At 46.1% G+C, this 23518-nt stretch overlaps 1 long non-coding RNA gene across 2 annotated transcripts; it reads right to left on the bottom strand.

Moving 5' to 3' along the window:
- Nucleotides 1–1071: 1071 nt before the first annotated feature.
- LOC137414225 (uncharacterized) lies at nt 1072–23237 on the bottom strand. Of its 2 annotated transcripts, none has more exons than XR_010981847.2 (3): nt 23180–23237; nt 1778–1878; nt 1072–1545 (listed from the first exon to the last, which is right to left on the bottom strand). It is a non-coding gene; the product is annotated as an uncharacterized LOC137414225 (long non-coding RNA). The 2 variants fall into 2 exon arrangements; XR_013621826.1 differs by lacking the exon at nt 23180–23237 and adding an exon at nt 6903–7049.
- Between the last annotated feature and the right edge of the window lie 281 nt (nt 23238–23518).

Raw genomic sequence — 23518 nt, forward strand, 5'->3', positions numbered from 1 at the left:
TTTCGAAAATGGGCACGCTGCGATTTGAATATGGCTGCCACGGTAGCCATCTTGAAATTGGTTTCCGTCAATTTCGAGCAGAACGGCTTGCCGATTAAATCCATGTTTGCAGTGTGTGTTGGGGTTGAGTAGAGGAAGGTTCCTTTCGAAAATGGGCGCGATGCGATTTTCAATATAGACGCCACGGCAGCCATCTTGAAATTGGTTTCCACCATGCATGGGCTGAGGGGTTACGCCCGCTTTGCGGTGCTATTTATTAAATATGCCGCCAATAGAGACAAATCAACACATTGAATGTCCATTGGAGCTTGCTTCCCTTCAAGCTGCAACAACCATTTAAACGAGGGCTTCCGCACCAGGGTCCCCTCCCTGGGAGAAATTTGGGAGATGGAGTGGAGTTTGGAAGCACGTGATATGTTTGGGGATCTGATCTCTCTCAAACTATTATCTCCTTCAGCCAAAGGCAAACAAACACCCACTGCAAACAAACACCCATTGAAAACTAAACAGCAATTGTATGGTGCATCATTGAATTGGGAAAGCAACTATTTTGAGGTAAAGAGGTCAACTCGGTCAAACTTCTGGTGAAAAATCACTAAAATTCTAGTATCCAGATCCGATTCCGGATATTCACCAAAACCTAATCATTTCGTCCTTGTCACATACGATACATCTCTGCTAAATTTTGTCCGAATCCGTCCACAACGTTTGGAGATATCAGGCTATATATCGTTTTTGGTCCCATTTCTCAATGGTGAAGAATCACTTGGAAAATTAAAAATAAAATTCACCAAAATCGAATCAATTCGTCCTCGTCACACACCCAACTAAACCTGTCGACCAAATTTCATCCGAATTAATCTTTAACCTTTTGAGATATAATGTTTACAGACAGACAGGGGTTAAAATATAACCTTTGTTCACCTTTGGTAGCTGAGGTATTTAAAATGAAATCTCATTTACAATCGGCATCATTCAAAGATCACATCATCTTGCAATGAAAGCTTTTCTAAACTTTATTTTAAACTTGGATAAAAGAAATACTCGTGAAAAACCAATATATCCATGAACAAGGGTTGCTGTTTTTTTATTCTTATTGTTGACTTTTTTTTCTTTCTTTTTTTTCCCAGTAAAACGATGTGCTGGAAAAACTTATTGAAGAAGCAGGTGAAGAGAAACGACAACTGCAGAGAATGAGGTAAGAAAATGATTTGGTGGTTTGTCTAATAATCACAACGTTGAAGTCTCATGATATGACACCACGTAATGTTAATCACTTCCTTTCCAAAATACACCGAGCTGCCATCGATGGGAAGCATTTCTACCACCTCATGTTTCATGGACTTTAAATGAAAATTCACTGAAATATATAACGCTTTTGATAATATTGATGAGCAATGTGATAAAAGTCAGTGCTCGAAAGAATTGCACATTTTGTGAAAAATGTTCTTGAACATTGCTTCAGATTTCAATGAACACTCTTGTATTCCTTTCCTGTGTACTCATCCAAGTTTCTGCATATGCACATTTCACCAGGACAATAATCTCAAAAACAAGAAGGGGAGAAAAAAAATCCATGTTAGGTTTCTTCAGTTTAAAACTACACAAAAAGGAGCGAACACAATCAGCAGATCGATCTCAATCAGTAAATCCATCACAATCAGCAGATCAAACTCAATCAAAATCAGCAGATCGATCACAATCAGTAGATCCATCACATCAGCAGATCAATCACAATCAGCAGATTAAACTCAATCACTGGATCAATCACAATCACCTTCATCCCCACGATACCACAATTCTGGCTCGCCATGCAATCCTGCATGAACGTTCAGCTGTGCGACACGCGATTCCAAGTGGCGTATGTGTGCAAGTATGCTGCCGGTGTGGAAGAGAAAAGAGAAGCTGATTTCAAAGGCAGCAGCAACAGCAAGGACCCGTCAAACAACACGGTTCATGTACAGCTCAGTGACCTCACGAATTATGAAAGAAAAAAAAAATCACACCACAAGCAATGAAGAGCAGCAAGGATGGAGGAGAACATATGGCGAGGGAAATTGGTTTGCCCGAGATGATGTGGCACAGTCTCCGTCTGCCTTTCATTACAACCAATGTGGAATACACACATGGGTCGACACAAGCACCAGAGTATAGGTCAGCGGAGACAAAACAACGTGCACGACAGCATGATGTGGACGCCATAGGAGGGACACCCGAAGCAGTGCAAGCACGTCAAGGGCTCGCAACGTGGCGCCAGTTTACTTACAATCACACCATCGTCATTCGGCAATTGCTCAACGGATACTACTACCTAGATAACACCTGGAAGTTCTCGGTTCGTCCACCAGTTGATGCTTTTTGATGATCTGCACTCCTATAACCGATGGTTCTGCATGAAAACATGCAAGCGGTACGAGATCGACGCCACCCTCACCTCATGCTGGATCAGCGGGAAGATGCAACGAATACACCTGCGCCAAGCACATGTAAAGGACGCTGTGGCATTTGTGGAACAACAAACGCATAGTGACATCCCGTCACGTGCTGAACAAGCTGCTCAAATGTACCAGGCCATATTCGCCCCCTGACATGCTGAATATGAACATGATGACTGTGGTGAAAAGTCTGACTTCTATCGGAAATTCGTTGTTACCAAAGTGAATAACATCGTGGTATTCACAGCCGTAACACCATTTGTGATGCCATGTTTCCTCGTTCATCTCCTCAGCATGGGCAAATTCCACACAGAAGTTGATCTCTACTCCTGCCCCGACCTGAAATGTGCTTTCGTAAAAGTTCGCCTGATTACTGACGGAGTAACTGACATTGCAAGTATTCACCACCTGGCACGTCAATATATTGAACAACTCATGTGGCTCCCAATAGGAACGAGACAGTTCTCCAGGATTGTGCATGTGTTGGTGGCCGGATTGAAGCAATGCCTCGAGCGACAGACAGCCATCAGTGAAGCCAGCAATGCACAACTACAGCAGCCCGAAACGAGTCGACAACACGCAGCGGAAGATGCCCTCAGCCTTCAGAACCTGCCCAACTTTCCTGACCATGCAGCAATGAAATGTCGCATCCCTGTGCATTACGTACCTGTTCTCCAGCAAACAGAAAACCATTCAAACGAATCATTGGAAGAGCAGCAAATTGCACTCAGCAATGCCGTGTGCTATTTGCTGTGTTGCAGGATGCACTCCAACACAGACGATACGTCCATTCAGTTCCCTCTGTTCGTTGGTGGTCCTGGAGCAGGCAAAACCTTTCTCCTCCTTGTGTCAAGTGTACTCCATGTCGCTGGGATTCAACACACTTCTCGTGGCATATACAGTGCATTCAGAAAGTATTCAGACCCCTTCACTTTTTCACATTTTGTGACGTTGCAGCCTTATGCTGAAATAGTTTACATTCCTTTTTTCCCCCTCATCAATCTACACTCGATATTCCATAATGACAGAGAAAACAGGATTTTAGAAAGTTTTGCAAATTTATTAAAAAGAAAAAAACGGAAATATCACATTGACATAAGTATTCAGACCCTTAACTCAGTACTTAGTGGAAGCACCTTTGGCAGCGATTACAGCCTCGGGGCTTCTTAGGTATGACACGACAAGCTTTGCACACCTGGATTTGGGGATTTTCTGCCATTGTTCTCTGCAGATCCTCTCTAGCTCTGTCAGGTTGGATGGGGACTGTCGGTGGACAGCCATTTTCAGGTCTCTCCAGAGATGTTTGATTGGGTTCAAGTCAGGGCTCGAGCTGGACCTTCACAGAGAGCAAGGAGGAACGGGTTATCACTGCTGCGACAGAGACTGTAATACACCCCTGTGTTGGCGCTGTCCTCAATGATGACCGAACTACCAATGTGACACTCCACTCAAGGACCTTCACAGAGTTGTCCCTAAGCCACTGCTGCTTTGTCTTGGCTGTGTGCTTAGTCATTGTCCTGTTGGAAGGTGAACCTTCAGCCCAGTCTAAGGTCCTGAGCGCTCTGTTTCAGGTTTTCATTAAGGACATCTCTGTACTTTGCTCCATTCATTGTTCCCTCAACCCTGACCATTCCCAGTCCCTGCTGCTGAAAAACACCCCCACAGCATGATGCTGCCACCACCATGCTTCACCGTTGGGATGGTATTGGGCAGGTGATGAGCGGTGCCTGGTTTCCTCCAGACATGACACTTAGAATTGAGGCCAAACAGTTCAATCTTGGTTTCATCAGACCACAGAATCTTGTTTCTCACAGTCTGAGAGTCCTTTCGGTGCTTATTTGCAAACTCCAAGCGGGCTTTCATGTGTCTTTCACTGAGGAGAGGCTTCGATCTGGCCACTCTGCCATAAAGCCCAGATCGGTGGTGTTGCAGTGATGGTTGTCCTTCTGGAGGTTTCTCCCGTCTCCACACAGGATCTCTGGAGCTCAGCCAGAGTGACCATCGGGTTCTTGGTCACCTCTTACCAAGGCCCTTCTCCCCCGATTGCTTAGTTTGGCCGGGCGGCCAGCTCTTGGAAGAGTCCTGGTTGTTCCAAACTTCTTCCATTTAAGAATTATGGTGGCCATTGTGCTCTTGGGAACCTTCAATGCAGCAGCAATTTTTTTGTAGGCTTCCCCAGATCTGTGCTTCGACACAATCCGGTCTGAGCTCTGCAGGAAGTTCCTTCGACCTCATGGCTTGGTTTTTGCTCTAATATACATCGTCAGCTGTGAGACCTTATATAGACAGGTGTGTGCCTTTCCAAATCATGTCCAATGAATTGAATTTACCACAGGTTGACTCCAATCAAGGTGTAGAAACATCTCGAAGATGATCAAAGGAAATGGGAGGCACCTGAGCTAAATTTCAAGTGTCATGGCAAAGGGCATGAATACTTTTGTCTATGTGATATTTCAGTTTTTTCTTTTTAATAAATTTGCAAAACTTTCTAAAATCCACTTGTCTCTGTCATTATGGTGTTGGCTTAGCGGTTAGGGTGCCGGCTTGGGATCCTAGGATCCTGGGTTTGAATCCCGGTCGATCGCTGAATTAACGCCAGGGGGGTTGACTCAGCCTGTCATCCTTCCGAGGACGGCAAATTGAGTACCAGCTTGCTGGGATGAATGATCCTGGTGTGTACCCCGGTTTAGAATAGGTACACCGTATCCCTGCGCATCGTAAGAGGCGACCAAGGGTTGGCGTCAGGAAGGACATCCGGCCATAAAAACATTGCCTCAAACAGGGAACCATGATTGTCATGGGGCCCGCAAGGCTAACCCCCGCTCTAACGGGGAAAATGGCCTTAAAACGATCATTCATTCATATATTCTTTGTCATTATGGGGAATTGAGTGTGGATTGATGGAAAAAATGAATTTAAACGATTTCAGCATAAGGCTGCAACATAAAATGTGAAACAAGTGAAGGGGTCTGAATACTTTCTGAATGCACTGTACGTCTGAACGTGCTCGATGTCTCGGTGGTGAACACCTACATCTAATTACTGGTATGCCGGTGGTGGATATTGGTACACTCAGTTCGACGAATTGCAGAGCAATGCCTGCACAAGCTGGCCAGGTCCCCACTGAAAACGCAGGCTCTACGACAGATCAAGATTATGTTCGTCAAAGAGATTGGCTTGATTCCCGGTGAATTATTCACAGTCCTGGATATGGCCATGCGACAACTCGATGCAAGCCCCGTGCCGTTTGGTGGAACTCTAAGTGTGGCCACGGGTGACATCCATCAGCTGGCACCAATCGAAGGACAGGCCGTATGGACCAGTTGCTATGCTGACCAGTTTTCGCATACTCGTCCGACAACATTACGTCCGCTGTAGCCGTGACCCTCAGCTACGCCGTCTGATTGAGCTTATGCGATGTAACAAGCTGGGGGATGCAGAAATTTGGGAATTCTGCAACATCATGTGACGCCGTTGTGTTCCTCAGCAGTTTGTACAAACATGGGCAGAAGTGCCATCGGACGTATTGCAAGTATTTGGGAAGAGGGAAGCTGTGGATGTAGCCGTGGAACAATTTCTGCAAAGCAAACGCAGTGACCGAACACTGCACTCTGCAACACATACTGCTGTCGATGAGGTCGAAACAACAAATGGCAACTGGCACTCGGCAAACGTCACGATCAGTCGGAAGCTCAACTACTCGTGCTCCGAACCGCAACATCGACTCCTTTATGAAGGTGCAATGATGCATCTCACATGGTATGCCGGATTATACATATAATTGTATAATATAATTATATAATATATAATATCTATCTATAATTCCAGTAATCTCTGTTTGTACGTTTGTCTGTGACCGCTGTTTCTCGACAACCACGGGTCCGATATACTTTTAACTTGCCAGGTATATTGCTGGGGACCCGAGGATGTGCCTTTTCAAGGTTTCATATTAATCGGACAATTACTTACCGAGCTATGTCCAAAAAACGATTCAACCAATCAGAGAGCAGCGAACTATCGCGTGTGCCGAACGTGGCGGACACACTCTGCCTCGGATGGCACATTTGAGAGCGTATTCATTTATTTCACGTTTGCAAACTATGTTGGCGTTAAACTATGTTTTAAAACTAATAAAAACGAATTTGCGATTCATTCGCTTTCCTGCGCGTTTGTGCACGCGATGGCGATTTCTTTACCAAACTCCGGAAGCCGTTCGCTTTGGACCAAACCATTTCATGTAAATAGAGGGGGGGGATATAATTTTAGATATAGATATAGTACGGGCAATGCCCTAGTAATATATAATTATAATAAATATATAATTATAAATATATAATATATATAATATATAAATATATAATTATATAATAATATAATTATAATATATACATATACACACGACATATGCCACGGTTTTCACAAGGACAATTATGCCTGGTGCGTGAAATGTTGATAACAATGTCGTACAACCAATGCAGCTCCCGCTCCAGCAACAACGTGTCAGAATCACCCTCATCCCAGTGGGACAGCAGCCTGTGAACCCTGCAAACATTCCTGCAGAATGGGCAACATTCAACATTGCACGGCGATACTCCATGCCAAGCATTGTCGGACGCAGAATGATGAAGGGGCGAAGATACCAGTGACCACTGTTATTTTGTAGCCACGACCATCCACAAAGTGCAAGGCCAAACGTGTGTTCGAATGGCCACCCAGATCAATGAACGACAAAGCATGTATAGACTGTGGTCTCCCAAAATGCTGTTGGTGGTTCTCAGTCGTGTGGGCAGCTTGGCGGACATTATCTTCGTCGGAGACGTAGAGGACACAATGACAGCCATACAAACACTTCCTCGCCAATCCTCCAACTTCAGGACACTAATAGATGGGTTGCTGCAAAGCGTCAACGTTCTTCACAATCCCATCCGTGTGGTTAACAGGGTCTTCAAACAGCAACTCATGAACTTGAACACAGATGACGGATTCGTGCACCTGCTTGTGAGCACAAAGGACACCGAAGTCATCGATATAGGCGAAACGTGTCGTCTAAGGAGACAGCTCACTGAACACAACACAGAACAAGGATACAGGTTCACAAAGGACATACACTACCGGCCCTGGGGGCTGTATGTCCTCGTCACCGCTTTCCCCGCGGCTGGCAGAGACCAAGAAAACGAGCAACAGCGGAAACTCTTCTAGCTCCAATGGCACGGAGCTATAGCACGGCTTTGTCGCAAGAACACCACGGCGATTCAACGTGTCGGATAACAGCTATTCATTAAATGGCAACAGAGAAACAGCGAGTTGATGTGGATTAATTGTGGGACTAACAACACACCAAGAGGTCCAAGATCTACACCAACATCTCATGGTAGCAGAACCTGAAAACCCAAGTCCATTCCCTATCAGGTGTGTGCTGCAAGACGACGACTAACCTAACCGCCTGAGACTTCAGCCAGCACAATCAAGAACAATGAATGGCAAATTGTTCAATGGTGCACAGTGTCTCTTTACACCTTATGGACATAGCCACACAAGTGTGTTATTGTATCTCCTCTGCAAAGCCAACTTGCATTTTTATCACTCTCTACCAACTTTATTTTGCCAATTGAACACAGGAATGCTCATCTCTCCCTCCCTTTTAGTGAGTAATGGCCTCCGCAACTGAGATAAGGGTGAGCCTTGAAGGAATTGGTGTGATGCTATGGGCATGTGACGAAACCCTCTGGGCAAGCTCCCAACAGAGATGTCTTACATGTGCACAAAGAACGAACTACCATAATACAATTATTTTTTTTGACTCTGTACGAGAGAGAGAGAACTCTGTTGTGTTCTACAACCCTCATACACTATCCTAAAATGCCAATGTCATGATCAGCAATGTCATTCTCATTCTCATTCGTTCTGTAACTGAAGAATATTTGATCTGTTGTGTTCTGCAAATGAAATATAAATTGTGGTCAATCTTTGATAAATATTTGCATTGTCACTACTATATCTTTCAATATTGTGTACAAAATCACTTGTATTGCATGTGTTTCAAATGCCAATGTCATGATCAGCAATGCCATTCTGATTCATTCTGTAACTGAATAATATTTGTTCTGTTGTGTTCTGCAAATGAAACACAAACTGTGGTCAATCTTTGATAAATATTTGCACTGTCACTATATCTTTCAATATTGTGTACAAAATCACCTTTATTGCACGTGTTTAAAATGACGCAGTAATGACATGTTGACAATAATAGTTACACAGCGCAAACATTCACTCCTTCGTTGTCGCTGCTGTATGATGCGTACCTACCTCATTATTTCAATTTTATATAATTGCGTTACATTATTACTGATTTCTGTCACATGCAAGAACAAGACTTGTATTGTATCTGCTGCAAATAAATTGCCAATAGTCTGGCTATTAATGATACAAAATGCTCCCGCTGTGCCTGACCAAACAATTTAACACCTAAACACTGTCACTGCCATGTTGTCACCACTATTTGTGCTGTCATGCATGACCAATCATCTGCAAATTTTTCCCGCACTGTCGGCCCCATCTGGACGAACTCAAAGCTATGTTCCGCTGGTCCCATCTGCACAAACTCAAAGCTATGTTCCGCCGGTCCCATCTGCACAAACTCCCCGCTAAGTTGTAGAGCGACACGAGACCGAACGTTTTGACCTCTCCCAACACTGCGCAACTTTTGCGATATCGCAACTTTTGTTTTTGTGATTTAATTCTCACGATATCGTCGACATGCCGCGAGACTATTTTTTTCAATGGTAGACCGCTTCGGTTGTGACGTCACGTGGTACGGATCACATATGTTCGATTATCTGGCGAACCGCCGGTCCAATGTAGACGCCGTAAAGGTCATCATGTGGAGCGGATTGATACGCAAATTGTGATATGTTGGGCGACCTTGGCAGATGTGTAGTTCGAGATATCGGGACGTGCCACGGGGCTCCAAAAAGCGAACTACGAAAGTCCGTTCTGGTGTGGCGCGATGACGTTGCATTATCTCCCGAACCACGGATCCGATTGACGCTGTAAACGTCATCTGGTGTAGGTTATTCATGCGCAAATTGTCATAAGTTGGGCGACCTTGGCAAATGTGTACTTCTCGAAATATCGGGACGTGCCACGGGGCTCCAAAAAGCGAACTACGAAAGTCCGTTGTGGTGTTGCGCGATGACATGTTCCATTATCTCGGGAACCGCTGGTCGGATTTTGATGAAATAAACGTCATTGTGTAGGGGACATGATTGTGCAAATTTCAAGACCACTGGCGACTTTGTGGACACTGATTCTTCAGCTCCCCTCCCCAGACCCCGCGTCATTTCAGAATACAAGACTTGAGGCGCGTCGCCTTTTCAAGAATTTGCCGACTTTGTCCGGTCATAGCGAACCGAAACAGGCACTTCCCAAAACATGCACGTGATATGGACTATACTGGACTGGCCGAGGATACCACCTGCACCGGTCTCCGTGCTCGGGATCAGACGCGCCAGGTGCTGAAAAACCGCGCATGCGCATTGGTCTAAAAGGCGAATGCGGAAGCGCTTTATTCGATCGCGATGACCTCCGACGATCGGTTGTACCGGTCGACTAGATTATCCCAGAAACCTAAAAATTCCTGACATACTAGATAGGACCCAGGCCTCACCAACGAGACCGGTCGCACCTCTCCGCCTTGTGGTTGCATCAAAAACACCCGACAAAAATCGTCTGTTTTAAAAAAAAACGACAATTTGCAGCCCGATTCATGACGTCACGGCGCACAAAAGTACGGATATCCCGGGAACCGCTCGTTAGATTTGGACAAGGTAAACGCCGTTTTGTAGAAAACCGTGCACAGACGTCGATATCCATGGCGACCCTGATGGACCGGTGCTTCCCGAGATAGCTCGCCGGCCCCGCAACCTGCATAAAGTTTATGCCCCCCAAGCTGGATAGCGTTTTCGGTGCGAACGTGACGTCACGAAGCAGGAACTTCGGGCTGCACCGTGGGTCACATTGCTCCCAATAAGACAGATGTTGTATACGAATCCCCCGCGGAGCTTCCGAGCCCGTCGGTGACCCTGAATACCCCCTGGAATATGAATTAGCGTTTATCCCTCTCAAACACAGTATGGTGCTATTCTCTACAATTTCTGGGAGAAGCTTTTGCTGATGCGTTTGCTTGTGTAAAAGGGAGTGATTTTGCTTGGATTGGAATTGGCATTCACTTCGCGTGACTTGTTGCGCTCTTTCATCTAGGACATGACATTTTCTTAATGGTTGTTTGACTTCGCATTGGGACGCATTGTTAATGCTTTGTCCACCGCGTGCTCAATGAAAAGTTCGACGAAGAAGAAAGTTGGATTACACCAAGGAAATAGTGGACCATCTGGAACGTGAGTTCGCCAATGAGATTGCATCAAAACGGGTTACAAAAGCCAGGGTACGCATAGAGAGTCACCATGGACATGAGGCTGATTTGTCATTGCCTTGGTGTAAGGTAATACTGGCATTTACTTCAATGTATGTTGTGTCCTTAGGTAGCCGAAGTATTACGTGCCGATGAGGGCATGAGGGAGAAGTGCCGGTGTCAAGGGTTGACGGTAGACAACATTCGTTGTAAAGTTTGTGCTTTGTCTCAAAGGCGATGACGCTTGGCCTTTGGTGCTATTTTTGTTGTTTTGCATTGTTATTGTTCATTTCTTTGTCGGTTTTATGGACTTTTGTTTTTCACCTTTTCGTGTGGTTTCTTTTGTTTGTTCTTTTTTTTTTTTCCTGTCATGGCATTTTTTTCGTCCTCCAAAAATGGTGCGACTCCAAAGGTTGTTCCATTAAATGCTGCTTTGGGAAACAAACGAAGCTTCCTTTGTCTACCAACATTGTTAGGGCTGTTTGGGTCATTGTCACCTTAGGAATGAAAGGCGCTGTTTTTGTTGGGTGGTTTTTTTTCACCTCGGAAATATATGACGGTGTATAAAGGTTGAAGGGAACTAGATTTTGTGCAGGCCTTCACGCATTTTGCTGCACATGTATGTATTGGAGTCGGGGCAAGTTGACCAAGTTGTTCTAAACGGACGGAAAGGAAGGCTTAGGTTTGGTGGACATTTCTTAATGCTAGGTCACATGGAGTTGCTATTATATTGTGATAATTGCTGCACAATCGGTAGACCTGTGCCAAATGAGTAACCGAGTTTGCCTGAGTTCCTGGCTCCAGGAGAAGGGCAAATATAATCATATCCGCACTGATTATATATGCCATCGCTGTTTGGGCTGTACAATGAATTGTTGGAGTGCACCAAGTGGTGAAATGTCAAAGGATCGCTACCAGCGGATGACTTTAAAGTATGACGATGGCTTTTGCATGTTGAATGACACAGGGCCCTTCGCTTTGTGGCAACAGGACGCATGGGTGAAATTGAACTCAGCATTCGAAATTGTCCGATAACTTTTAACTTTCGGCGACCAGGGCAGCGAGCTTTGTCAAAGAGAATGATCGAGTGCTCGATGAGAAGTTTCTTGTACAAAAAACAAGGGTATACTTGGGCTACAACTCATGGGAACAGAAAGACATCATGGACGTTTACCTTGGCGACCGTGGTCTATACCTTATACACCTCTCAAGGTGGGCGTGTTCTAATAATGAAGGGTTAGGGTTATTGGGATGTGTTGCAGGGAATGAAGTTTTGGTTTCCACACGCCTTCTCATGGCGTAATTTGTGAAAAATGGAGCCGGTGTCAATTGTTCCGTTTAAATGCAGAAATTTGCGAGCAAGGGAGCAGCACTTGTTCCACCGATTGCCTTGAGGTGCAACACGACGCACGCGCGACACAAATGGGCACCAGAGAGGAGTTGTGAATGCGCCCCGACGATCGAGTTTGTGATTTGGGCAAGTTCATCGGCGTGAATGTGATTGTGTGAGGTGTCATTGCGTCGCCGAGGTACTTTTACAAGAGGATGGACAACTTCGGACAAGTGCCTTGCAATTACACTGTTGCTATACACGCAAAGGAGCGCCGGGGCGGCCACCGTGCCTTCGGGTGTCTCGGCCGTGCCAGGTGTGCGAGTGCCGTGGCGAGGCGCGCGTTTACTGACAGCACGGCGACTGCGGATAGACGATCGTCGCCGAGGGATGGCACGATCAATCGATCCACAAAGTTCCGGGTGGCTACGCCTGACAGCGAATGCCGGTGTCCAATGCCGAGAGGGAGTGTCAGAAGCGTCCACTGTTCGGCTTGTCCAAGGAAGGCGGCACGCGTGGAAATTAGGCGCCGGTCTACATGGTGACCTAGGGACGAAAGACAACGATGCGAAGACGCAGGGTGGAGGTGCCGCCATGGGAATGGTGCACGTGTGTGTACTTTCTAGGAAAAACCATGTGTGTCGACGTGTCTAGGGGCAATTGGGGTGGCGGCAGCCCCAGCCGCTTGACACAGCAACGGCGTAAGTGGCGGAGCACGTGGCAGTGGGATGTCTGAGTGATGGCAGCTTGTCAAAGTCAAGTTGTCAAAGTGAACAAGACCGAAAAGTCAAAGTCAAAGGGGAAATGTCAAAGTGAAAGTGCAAGTCAAAAAGTCCATGCGCAAGTGAAAAAGTGAGTGGAGAAGTGAAAAAGTTCGAAGTTTCAAAGTCAAACCGTGACATATAATATGTACTTTTCCATAAAATGTTTGACATGAAATGTAAAACAAGCAACATATTCCGGAAGCAATCGCAGCGCTGGATTGGAACATTTGTCCTCGTGAAAGAGCCAGTGGACACCAATAACCACATGTTCCGGGTGCCAATGAACAAAACCGACTGCCCATTCTTGCCTATTAATCCAGATTGGGTAGGCATGAAAATCGTGACGTATTCGCTGGCCCATGTACTCGAAGGAGACATAACAGCTTTATATGACATCGTGAGTGACATCACCCTCAGCCACCAAAGCATCCAAGTCAGATGTGGTAGTGCAGCTTGTGACGGTGTACATCCGAGGACAAAGCCTTGCTTCACTGTGGACACGGGAATGGCAACGGGGTCATCTGTCTTCAGTAGCTGCGTATCATCCGCCGAAATGAATATCTCAGGTGTGAAATATCTATCAAGGGACCTGGGGACATACTTCATGCATCAGTCCTACCTCACGGCGACTTATTTTCAACGATACTATTATCGACTTGAACTTTTAGGTTTTTCTATTTTAGGATGGTCAAAATGTGCTTGCAAACTACAGAATACAAATGTCAGCTTAAAGGGGAACGGACATGAGTATAGACATCAAATGCTTAAGATTAATTAATTGTAGCAACAAAAAAGATTAAGTTTGGCGCAAAAATTGTTGCTCTAGCATGCGTGAATCGTGAGATATCCGAGTTTTAAAATGCCAATAAGCAGACGATTTCTCTCGCGCTGGCCAGCATCTCGCGATAATCTGCCCTCCACGATGCGACGTCATCGGAGGAAGCTGATGTGACTGCGCAATAGTAAACAATGGCAGACACCGACTCCGATAGTTGCGTAAGTCTAGATATCAGCGATATTTCAGACCAATCTGATGCGGAAAATGGAGAAAGTTAATAATCTTGGGGAATCACAATCGATTCTCCCATGCAGATTCGAACCATACCGTCCAGAGTGAAGAAGAGAAATCGTCGGACACAGACACAATGGCGATCGATTTTGATCTCGGGCGCCTCCAAAATACTGAATGGTATTCATTTTTATGTCTCTTTTTTAATTGAAAAAGTTTCTTTTTCTGGTCAATGGAATACATAACTAATATTTAATTAATGTTCGGTGCCGTGAGGCAAGAAATGGATAGAAACACAGAAACGAAATACGACTTTATTGACTTAGTGCAGCACTGCAGGTGTATCAGTTGTAGTGTTCATGTACAGGCTCTAGTAAGAACAGACATACATATGCAAATACTTATTGTTTCTGGACAGGTGCAGTTGTGGTAATTGTGAGGCCATGCCACAGGTGAATGAGTGCAAGTGCTGCAGGGAGAAACCTAAAGTTAGAGAGGAAATGGAAAACGCTGGAGTACTTTCATGCATTATCAACCACCCTGGTTTTGCACCATGCTGTTTGGACACACATGTGCTGCGAACAGCTAACTACACCTACATTGACAATCATGGAAAGCACGGGCCATCACAAAGAAACCAACATGAGTAAGTCACCAAATGTCAAATGTAAACAAACAGAAGCCACACAACTCACCCTTTTCGTTGCTAGTTTTTCTGCACCTTTCGATTTGCGCGTCTTTTTATCTTGTTTCTCTGCCAAACGAACGAAAATAGACGGTACCGCTGAGGGAAAGAGCACCCGTTTATGTTGTACAGCAAATCCCAAACTTGCTTTAAGTTGTGGGATTTCATTGAAACAGTGGCGCTCAAATTGTTCGCTGCACAACACCGACGATGAAGTTGGCATCCACTTCGCCCGTATTCTCTGAACTTGTTTCGTCCAAATATCTCAGCTTAACATCCTTCGGGAATTTGAAAACGGAGACAGTTTCACTTGGACAATTAGAACATCCAGCAGCCACACAACGACTGGGCATGATTCCAACTGATCGTAACGAAAACAAAGCGGTGTTCTGATCATCACGAAGCCAACAAGGCTTTAAGAACGAAAAACTGGGTTACTTCGCAAACGTCATTTCCGGTTTGCGGTTTTGACAAAACTGATTTTGCTTGTTCGGCGATATTTTGACAAATTCTAATAAAACCGTGAAGATATTTGTGAAATTAACTCAATAGAAGTGTTTAAGATATGTTTATGTTTCGAAATCGGCAAAGTTGTTTTGGTCATTTCCGTTCTCCTTTAAGCAAAACATTTACAGTGTAATCAAGGGCCAAAATATGCACTAATACTTTAAAATGACGTGCACATGTAAATTCATTATGTCCTTTATTAGACTACAATCATTAGCGAATGTTAAACACTGCAAACAAATCGTGTTCCCTTTTTGCAGACGGCAGATGTGGCTGTGTGGGAAGAGCTAGAAGTCAGTTGGAAGCTACTAAGAAGTTTCAATATCTTTTGTCCTTTGTAATTGTTTGAAATTTAAAACATCCACAACAAGAAGTTGAATAGCTCGTGTCCATGCCCTGCCTGCTCCCGATGACTATGCTCACACCAACAGATCAGTGACCAGGCCACTCTGTTAAACCTCATCGGAACTATTCAACCACCTCACTCCACGACTTATTTGCGCTGCAGAAAATATTTGTTGACCAAAGGCGTTTGGTATACATTAATGAATTTCCCAAGTTTCCCTGTACTCCTTCACATGTATCATGCAACACCACGGCTGCCATGTAGTTATTGTCACACATACACACGTTGATTTTGTGGTTTTTTCCCCTTTTGGTAATCCTTCTGAATGCCCAGAGTTCGCGCGGCCAGTGGAGTTCCGAGGTTGACGCCGTCCCACTCGTTCACCAGGGGAGCGGAGTTCACACGACCATGTTGCTCCGTGTTGTGGGAGAGGAGACCTCTCAGGGTCAGCATCATCAGGTGCTTCATTTAGCGTCGTTCAACACGGTGCTCTTGCACATAACTAGCGATAAAACACTCGAGCTCCCCAATATCAGGCAAAAATCCACGAAGACTTTCAGATGAAGCTTGAGGGGAACTTCCTCTATTAAAAGGGCTTCTTGTGCAGGGCCTTGGCTCCAGTTTCACATGAGTACACCGGGAAAAATCCATCTTGCACAGACAAAGCCTGCAGAAGTCGGCCCGATCAGCGACGTGGTTGTCTGTCCTGCTCATTTCGGCATGCCTCGCCCAAGGGACAAAGTTCAGCTTCGTTCCTTCATTGGGCTTGCTCAGTATTACCAGAGGTGTCAGCAACCTAAGCACTGCGCTTGAGTCGAGATGTTCGTTGGAGGTAGAGTTCGACAGAACAAGCAGTATTCGAACGAGTCAACGCTCCCCTTACCGCAGACACGGTACTCACACATTACGAACTTTCACGTCCTCTCATTCTGGCATGTGTCAGCTTGTCATGCAGATTCGGTGCTGTCTTGTCCAAAGTACAGTGACAGTGCTGAGCTTCCGGTGGGTTATGCGTCACGTGACCCTCCCGCAGGAGAATTGAGCACATTCGTTCATTGCTATTATCACTGCTGGATGTCAGATTCTATGTCTCATGTCTGTACAACAGAAAATATTTTGCCCCCCCCCCCTACTCAGTCACAGGAATGCACATCAATGAATGACCACTATAAATTTACACAAGTAACTCCACATACATGTAACGCAAGTACACATCTCAAACAGTCCTCAGCCTCACAAACACTTTTATATCAAGAGCGATCTTCGATCCCACCGAAGCTCGGTAACACTCGTCCGTTGAAGCTGCATGGTCAGGTCACTTCCAAAACATGTCGATCAGTGTGTTAATTGGTGCCACATGCAACCGTCAGCCTCTTCAAAGCTTTTCCATCCCTTTCAAATCTCCACTTTTTTTTCTTTTTTTTCTCCTGACATGGAATTCCTTCGGGGAATAAGACAGCCTCTCTTCCCTTTCATGCACGACAGCATGTTGTGAAACTAATGTCGCCACACAATTATCGAGCTGGCAGGCCAAGGTACAAGCCAAGGTCAAGACCAAGACCAAGGCATAGAATGTCCTCTTCAGGACGGGCGGCCATTCCGACCGTCGAAAACCAAGGCCTGTTCCACCTCAATGTCGAGGGCCTCACCACCACCAAGCTCGAAGTCATACAACGCCTCGCCGACTTCAACAAGGCAGCAGTCGTTCTCCTACAAGAGACACTGTGCAGCTCACGACAACCTCAAGCTGCCTGGGTTCCTTCTCGCTGGGTCCATCCACAGTAAACAGCACGGAATGGCAACCTTTGTCAGGACTGAACTAAGCTGGACAGCCATTAGCCAATCTCCACCAGGCTCCAACATCGAGTGGCTGGTCACCAAAATCCAGGAAACATCGGTCAACGTATATAAGCCTCCTCCATCAGCGCTGATGGCATCATCACTCCCGTCCGTAACTGCACCCGCCATCTATGCAGGTGACTTCAACTGTCAACACACAGACTGGGGTTACAACTACACAATACCAGACGGAATGATGCTGAGCGACTGGGCCTCCAACACCGATGCACTGCTGCTGTTCGACCCAAAAGAGCCTCCAAGCTTCTTCTCTGCACGCTGGAACACCTACACCAATCCGGACCTGGCCTTCGCCGTGTGCCGCACCAACGACCCGAAGCCTGAGAGACGCGTCATTGACAGGTTCCCCCGCTCACACCACCGACCGTCCATCATCAAAGTGCCATCACTGGTGCAGCCGGTAGCGGGCAGACCTGTCGAGATGGAACTTCCGGAAGGCTAACTGGCAGTCGTTTGCTGCAGAGACGGAAAGAAGAACAGCCCGTCTCCCGAACCCAGAAGCTGCTGATGTGGACGCCGCATACGCAGCCTATTGTAAGGTTCCCCTCGGTGCAGCAAAGAAAAACATCCCACGTGACTAACAAGAACTACATCCCAGGTTGGGATGAGGAGTGCAGCCATCTCCTGCGTGACCATCAGCAGACTAGCTCCAGGGAAGAAGTGGACGCGACTGCAACAGCACTACTCCAGAAGCTGGACACCACCCATAGGACCAGATGGACTGAAATAGTTGAGTCTATCAATTTTACCCACTCCAGTCGCAAAGCATGGCAGACCAACTGGCTGACAGGCAAAAATACAATGCCATTCAGGTGCCCGGTGACAGCAGACGCCATTGCGTCCCAGCTCCTGAAGAACGGTCGCTTCCCGGATGCAGACAAAAACTTTGCCCGCCTGACGTTGCGTGAGGTGTCTTCTCTCTCCAAGGCGGCCAGCGCCGATGCCAATCTCTCTGGAGACTTCACAGCAGCCGAACTCAATGCGGCCATGAGCAAACTCAAGCCGGGTAAGTCACCAGGCCGTGACAACATCCATCCGGAGTTCGTCATCCACCAGAGCACAACAACATCTGGTTGGCTGTGTTCGTTCTTCTCGTCGTGCCTCCAGAGGGCCAAGCTCCCGTCATAGCCCTGCCGAAGCCGAACAAACCTGTGGAAGATTCCAAGTCCTACAGACCGATCTCGTTGCTCTGCATCCCATTTAAGATTCTGGAGAGGATGATCAACAGCCGCATCGACCCAGTGGTGGACCCACAGCTCCCGTGAGAACAAGCCGGTTTCCGTCGTGGCAGGTCAACAGTGGACCAGGTAATATTACTCACACAAGATATCGAAGACAGCTTCCAGGACAATGAGAAAGCTGGCGTAGTGTTCCTGGACCTGACAGCTGCATACGACACCGTTTGGCACCATGGGTGGACTCCACCTGAAGTTGCTGAGGACAATCCCGGACCGGCATATGGTGAACTTCATCACGGAGATGCTGTCAAACCGCAGCTTCGTCCTACAGACCAGCGATGGCGAGCGCAGCAGGCTCAGAAGACTGAGGAATGGTGTCCCGCAGGGTTATGTTCTCTCGCCGAGGCTGTTTAACATCTACATCTACGACCTGGCCATCATGCTGCGACGACCAATATGGAAGGCGATGGAAAACGGTATCAACCAAGACATGGGCACCTTGGTAGCCTACCTCCGGAGGTGGCGTTTGCAGCTCAGCATTGGTAAGACAGTGTCAGCAGCATACCATCTTAACAACAGAGAAGCAAAAAGGGAACTGGACGTGTTCGTTGACAACAAACGCCTGGAGTTCCAGCAAGCCCCAAAGTACCTCGGTGTATGCCTAGATCGGATACTGTCCTTCAAGCAACACCTAGAAGAAGTTAAGGCCAAGGTGACATCAAGGGTCTCGCTTATCCGACGTCTCGCTGGTACGACCTGGGGAGCCTCCGCCAAGACACTACGAATATCCACGCAAGCCCTGGTCTTCTCTGCAGCCGAATACTGCGCCCCAGCCTGGAGCAGAAGCCCACACGTGAGAAAGGTTGATGTTGCCATTAACAACGCCCTCTGCATTGTAGCCGGTTGCTTGAAGCCCACCCCGGCATTCCAACTGCCAGTCCTAGCGGGAATCGCCCCGGCCGGCCTCCAACGGGAGGATGCTACCCTCGCCCTGGCAAGGAATGCCCAGAAACACGACTGGCACATCCTGCACAACACCACAACGATAGTGGCGCCACCAAGCAGACTCAAGTCCCGCAATCCCTACAACAAGGCGGCACAAGAGATGCTCAGTTCTATCCCTGAGGACCTGTCTAGAAGCGCATGGCTGGCGGCATCTTGGAAGCAGGTGTGGGAAACGGCCGGGCCCACCCGCATCCACCGCTACATCTGGGACCCAGGAGGTGGTGCCGTAGGAGAAGACCTACCACGCATGCAATGGACCTTGCTGAACCGTCTACGTATGGGGGTCGGCCGTTTCAAATCATCGCTGAAGATGTGGGGCCTGGCAGACAGCGCCGCGTGCGAGTGCGGCGAGCCTGAGCAGACTGCCGAACACATAATTACCACCTGCCCCCTATACAGACCACCTTCAGAAGCCGGCCTCTTCGACGTAGGACCAGAGATGAGGGCATGGCTGCACGACACTGAGCTGGCCATCTGATACATGAAAGAAGAAGAATTCCTTCCTTCTGTCTGAATCTTTTGTCTTTTGTTTTGTTTTTCGGTTTTCTCTTCCCACCAATTTTTCTTTTTGAACTTCCAAATTTGAATAATGATTGGAGCATGGGTATTGTGTCACTTTACTGAGGAAGGAAAATTTGGTGTTTCATTTACCAAATAAGTCAATAGTTTGTTGGAGAAATGTCGAAAGAAAGATTACAAACCCAATGTGGGGCTATTTTTGGGGAAAAAAAATCTGGATCGTTTACTGGCTGACATGGAGCGGGTCGAAGATGCTCCATTGTAAGGTGTAGCTAAAGGAATAAATCGGATTTATTATTAACAATTACTTAATGCGTCCAAATGCAATTGTTTATTGATTTTCACGTATCTTAGCATGACAGCCCTTTCCTCTCACACCAAGTTGGTGCTCAATTGCACGGATTTTTTGGGGAGGAGTGTGGTTTGGGAAAGAGGGGTCGTCACAGATGGGTGTTTTTTGATGGGTATGTTGTGTTCACATTTTAATAGTGATATGAAGCTTTGTTTGACAAATCATATTCACCTCTCCCCATATTGCTATACTGTACACTTATTTGAGATGCAGAAAATATCTCAGTGACTTGGAAAGAAGACTCCAGCACAGCATGAAAAAGACTGTTCCTGCAACCTAACCTTTGCATATCTGTTAAATAATGAAATTGTGCAATAACAAAACAAAGAGCAGAGACAAAGAGCAAAGCAAAGAGCAGAGACAGGAACACACAAATGCAAAGCTTTGAAAACTGACTTTCACAAGGAAGAATTTACTCATTAAAACGATGACTTTGTACTGCGTGGATTTTCATGTTTGGTCGAAGAATAAGCTGGAATGTTTTTCTCGGATATCAAAACATCTTTTGTGGAGCCGGGCAGCAGTAAACAGCAAGGAAAGACTGGAGGTGACATGCTGTCCAGTGCAAATAAAAGAAAGCAAGAGGGTGTGTTTGAACTAGGTACCATTTTTGATGCATTCAGAAAGGGGAAAAAAGTAACAGTTCTCGTCAAGGCAAGACGTACATGAGAGATAGTACACAGAATTAGAGTACAGCCTCAGTTATGTGCAATTTTTGAGCCTCCCCTTCGACAACAAGGGAAAGCTGGGAATTGACTGCCTAATTTTATCTTTCAGTCTCATGGTACTGTGGAGGAATATATTATTTATATATTCTCCCCTCTTGTTCAAGATGTATTTTCCTCTTGAGAAAAGGCTGGGAACATTCTTAGTTCGGAGGGGTCACGAAGGAGTGACCTAAAGAAAGATAAAGGTGCTTTATTATCCCAAACTGATAACTGTCTAAGATGTGTCTCAGAGTCCTCCAAGAGAAGAACCAGAGTGTCTCTGTCTGAGCCGTGCGGAGTCTCGAATACCTTACCTTATATGGAGTGAACAGTGATAATAAAAGGTAAAGTGGGACTTCGAAAAGGGTTGTTGCACTGGACGAAGGAACGAAAGAAGATCTACAAAGGGGGAGAAGATCATGCCACGACCGGCCGAACAAAGCTTTGTTAAAGAATAGTTCGTTTAGTATGGTATTTTACCTTGCATCAGTTCGTAATTCCCTACCCTTCCCTTTGTTAAATAAACCGAATATAAGAACAAAGTTTAGTCTTCCATTCTTCTTTCATTAAGAAATAGAACTCTTACACAAGTTGGTGGCCAAATCCGGAGATCGACTGTGCAGGACGAGAGGATTGAAGGGTAAGTATCCCGTTTTTGTCATCTGCACAATATGATAAAGAACCTGTGTAATTATTGATTTTTTAACGAATATGCGAGGGTTTGTGAAGACTAGCAGAAAAGCACAATTTTTTATTTATTACTGTTTTCTATAAATAACGACTTTTCCGCCATTTTTAGCGAATTTTTGTAAAAACATACAAATTTGATCGAAACTGCGTGGCGTTTTGTAAACGACTTCTTGCTGATGTGTAAATGCAACCTCCCTCTCCTCTCTCCCTTGCTCCCATCGCTCCCTCATGGCACTCATCCCTTCATACACCACCACCCCCTCTGTCCGTTTGTGAACAAAATATCTCAAAATTGAAGATGGATTCGGACAAATTTGGCAGAGATGTAGCGTTCGATGTACGCTCTGTCTTTCTCCGTCCCTTTCTCCCATTTTTCTTTCTCTCTTTCCATTTCTGTCCCTCCCCCTCTCTTTCTTTTTACCTATCTCCTCCTTGTTACCTGTTGTTGTACCTGTTGTACCTGTTACTTGTTACTTGTGTCTTTTTATTTGTTTCCAATTCTGTGCTCCTTCTTCCATTCATCCCTCCATTCCTCTGCCTTACCTCTCCACTCCTTCTATGCCCCAACACTCCACCCTCCCTCTCACACTTCCCTCGGTGACGATTGTGTGGTCAAAATCTATTTCCTGTGGTCGAGGCTCACGCTGGATTGAGTTGTCATTGTGTTTCACAGGCAGGATAAAATAAATGCTCGGGATGATGTGTGATTCGCATGCTCCAGGATGTAGCACATCGGCTAGACGCGTGCACGCGCACTGTGTATTTTAATGACTTCAATATCATGAGCACAGAGCAGGGGAGCTAGCAAACAATCTCCTGCTCCGAGGCTAAAAGGGGCACTGGCTTAATGGACACGGAGCCCTCATCGCTGTGAGAGTTGGACGCCAGAAACACATTGGCGAGTTCTTGTGGCGAAAATGTTAACTTCCAAGCGATTCTTTGAGATTTATTGTGTAAAATGTCATCTCGCCGCATTGTGTGTACATCATTTGTGAACGATTGTTTTGGTAACGCACGGACTTTGAATTAAATTTGGTGCCAGAAAATACGATTTTATATAGCAATGGCAATCGTGCTCAATAATTTATTCGCGGCACGTATCGTGACGTCACTCTAATGCTCGAACAGGGACGCACATGCGAGTTAAACCATGGGTATACGCTAATAACACGTATACGTACATGGTATGTGCAGGTATGTGACAGGTCAGTGCAGGCAGCACGACTCACTACAGGTAACACACGTGAATCATCGCTCCGCAGTTCATTTGACGCAGACGGGATATTTTGTGCCATGACATTATACATATATGTACGCACGTACACGGGCGAGCGGGGACATGACATGTACACTTCGTGCATGCACTCCATATAATAGATATGTACCTTACTGGTACACAGCGCACCATACGGTTCGGGCAGCCATCGCTCCGTAGTCCGCTTGACGTGCGCACGAAAAGCTCTAGATAGCTATCTGTTATTGATTATAGTGTTCCAGCTTCGAAATGAGCGACATGACATTTGTAAAATGTGTTTCAAAGTTCCGTGCTGTGCACGTACGGAGACAGGTGGGGATTTGGCAAATGTCGATCAATTACGTACACGCTGTAATAGACAGCCGATGAATGCACCACATTCTGATCCCCGCGCACCCCACCCCCCAACCTTAACTTACACCTACCTCACCCTTCTTACACCTCCTCCGTCCCTGATTGTTAAATATTA

The sequence above is a fragment of the Myxine glutinosa genome, chromosome 1 (assembly GCF_964187855.1).
Source record: "Myxine glutinosa chromosome 1, kmMyxGlut1.1, whole genome shotgun sequence".
Lineage (NCBI taxonomy): Eukaryota > Metazoa > Chordata > Myxini > Myxiniformes > Myxinidae > Myxine > Myxine glutinosa.